The 3,005-nt window shown below is 44.6% G+C and overlaps 1 protein-coding gene across 1 annotated transcript in view; it reads left to right on the forward strand.

The window, feature by feature from the left end:
* The first annotated feature begins 1,502 nt into the window (after positions 1–1,502).
* Positions 1,503–3,005, forward strand: part of zfhx4 (zinc finger homeobox 4) — an 80,924-nt gene continuing 79,421 nt past the window's right edge. The window contains exon 1 of the mRNA XM_054622697.1: positions 1,503–1,534. The gene's annotated coding sequence lies outside the window, so the exon portion shown is untranslated. The remainder of the gene's footprint in view (positions 1,535–3,005) is intronic.

Genomic DNA, 3,005 nt, shown 5'->3' on the forward strand with positions numbered 1-3,005 from the left:
ACTTTGTAAGGACACTAAATGTAAACGCCAGTGAATGGAGCTTTGAATAGAGAGGGGGATTTTTGTGTGACCCTGTATTGGATTTTGCAGTTTGGCTCTATTGAACCCACACGGGGCCTCAGCGGTCCCGAAAGGGCAGTGATGACTGTACAATATGTGGTGGATTACTGTGATGCATTGTGGCTTTGATTCTTTTTTTTTTCAAGCTTGGACGTTTATATGTGACATATTTGCAACAGATCATATACAGTACCCTCAATCCAAGACCAAAAAAACCGACTATATTATTAGAGAATACAATATAAAGCCCAAACCTCGCACCCATGTGTGTAAATGGGTTTAGTGCATACATTATGGCACCTATAAAATGCATTCTACTCTTATGTTTAGGCCCGTTTTGATGCAGGGAAATAGGTTTGTGTGCTTCCCTCCCTAAGGTGATTCTTTTCCCCCTGATGTTAGGCACATTACTGATAAAAAAAAAAAATTCAGTTATTCCTCTTTCATTCATTTTAACAAATAGTTCCAAACCTCATAGGAAGTCAGTTGATTCCGCGCATCTTAAAAAAAAAAAAAAAAAGTAATTCACCTGTGGTGTCATAATCAATACAAAATCAATATTTTACACAAATGAGCATCACGGGCAGAACAACATACTAATGTGTATTTGCTAAATCAAGAATAAAGAAAAAAAAGTGTGTGTGTGTGTGTGTGTGTGTGTGCTGCGCTTCAGCACAGAAGTGATCCATCTGCAACCAAAAAAAACTTACTTTTACAGAAAAAGAAAAAGTAATTGTAAGTAATTGTGAGTGCAGCCTGCTCTGTGTGCAGGAAGCGGTTGTCCATTGTTCTACATGTGATTTGGCCCTCAGAGAGAAACCATACAAAAGGCTTTTTTGTTTTTTTCTGTCCTGCGCGCGGCCGCCAGGGCTCCGCGTGCGCGTCATTTGCAATGTGGAGACTGTTGATCAACTCACTAATTACACTTCTCTCCTCTCTCTCCCTCCCTCTCCGTCTCTCTTTTGCTCCCTCCCTCTCTCTCTCTCTCTCTCTCTCTCTCTCATTCGCCCTCTCTCTCTCTCTCTCTGTCTCTCTACCCATTCCCAGAGTGCATATCGGGAAATAGACACACAAAGACATGCGCACTCAACTTAATCAGCCATTTTTTTAAACAGGGCTAAAACGATAATAATTAGCAGAATAAAGACATATCGGATTTTCATTTCCTTTCCTCCGTTTCCCGACCCCCGTCCACAAGAGAAACTGCGAGGCAGCCCGTCGACACGTCGTTTCACCGCCACCGGAACCAAAATAAGGGATAGCTCTCTAAACGCTTGACATTTGTGGTTTTACCCCCTTTTCCCAATATAAAGTTGGAGGATTATTGTTAATTTTCCCTGTTTTTTTTTCCTCGTTTTGATTGTCCAATTACGCGAGCCGCTGGATGTGACTGTTTTTAAAAAAAAAAAAAAAAAAAAAAAAAAGCCAAGAGCCAAGAGAGGAGCGGAGGTGACGGCTTTGGAGGGGGAAGAAAGTAAGTTTTTTTTTTTTCTTTCTCCTTTTTCCACCTCTCCCTTTAACTTTTATTGAGTAGTTTCGGGTGTGTGTTAAATTTAGGGGGTCGGGTATCGATTATCTCTCCCGCTGGTGGATCTTTTGACATCGGGGGCTGTTTGGATAACAGGTGTTGTGTGTGTGTGTGTGTGTGTGTTGTGTTTTTTGTTATATAGTCCAGAATAAAGGCGGATATCGTGATGTTAATACAACTCCGGCGCTTTGACTGCAATAAAACGAGCGAGTGACCGGCGTCCTCGCGACCACAGCCGCACATCACGGTCCATACCTGCCTTTTTGCAAAGTTTATATATTGTTCCGGGGATTGTGGTGGACACATTGCGGTTGAATAGCCACAAACGAGGGCGAGTGTTTCTTCCCGTTTGTGGCTCTTTTTTCATTTTTTTTTTTTCCCAGCAGTGCGGATGTGGTGTCGCCTTCCCGAGGAGCGCGACCCCTCGGACATGTCCGCGTTTTAAAAAGCTTGTTTCCAGTCGAGGACTCCGGTTTGATGTCCCCGTGTCCTCCCCCCCCCCACACACACACACACACCACCACCACCACCTCCACCTTACTCCCGACTCCTTATTATCTCTGTCCCCGAAACAACAGATATTTCATTTGAAAGAGATAATGCGGATGTTTCATGCACCTTCCAGGCATTCACGGCCGGAGTGGCGATCCGTCTCCCGACACGATTCTCCCTCCTCCTCCTCCTCCTCCTCCTCCACCCCTTTTTTTCCCGTGTATATAGTTCAATATATAGTTAAACAGCCCGAAGTGCTACATTTTATTTTATTTTTTTGTATGATCTTTTCACAAAAAGAACTCCGTTTTGCCATCTGTGTACACCTGGAGCGCTCATAAAGAAGTCTGACTTTACCGAGGCGTGGGTGGCTGCGTCGCCCGGGAAGGGAGACCGATCGCTGGGCTGCTGATAGCACGGCGAGTCCCTGCAGAGACAGCCATCTCCTGGCTCTCCTGTTTTTCCTTAGCACCGGCATGTGACACATCAGAATGAATACTCTATATTGTAACTGTTTGATAGTTGTACATTTTACATCCGTGGTCTATACAATTCCCCCATTCGCGACGGTGTTTTTTTTTTAATATACAATTTCCTTAAATAAATTCTTCATTTCCAGAGTTGCAACATCTTCTCTAAGTTGTCGATCGGTGTTGTTAGTGTCTGTTTGGTGGAGACAGAGTGCAGAGGTGGAGTTCACAGGTAGTTTTGCGTCCTGATGGCAGTTTTATTTTATTTTTATTTAAGGTAGGTAGGTAGGTAGGTAGGTAGACTTGGCTTAGATTGGGACGCGACAGTGACAGGGGGGTGGAGGTGGAGGGGGTGGAGGAGAGAGGGGAGGGAGGGGGGGGACGACATCGATCGCACGGGAGGAAAAAAAAACCCAAAACATCAGGGCCAAGGGGCCAGTCAGTCTCCAACCCGG

This window comes from Anoplopoma fimbria, chromosome 21 (assembly GCF_027596085.1).
Source record: "Anoplopoma fimbria isolate UVic2021 breed Golden Eagle Sablefish chromosome 21, Afim_UVic_2022, whole genome shotgun sequence".
Taxonomy (NCBI): Eukaryota; Metazoa; Chordata; class Actinopteri; order Perciformes; family Anoplopomatidae; genus Anoplopoma; species Anoplopoma fimbria.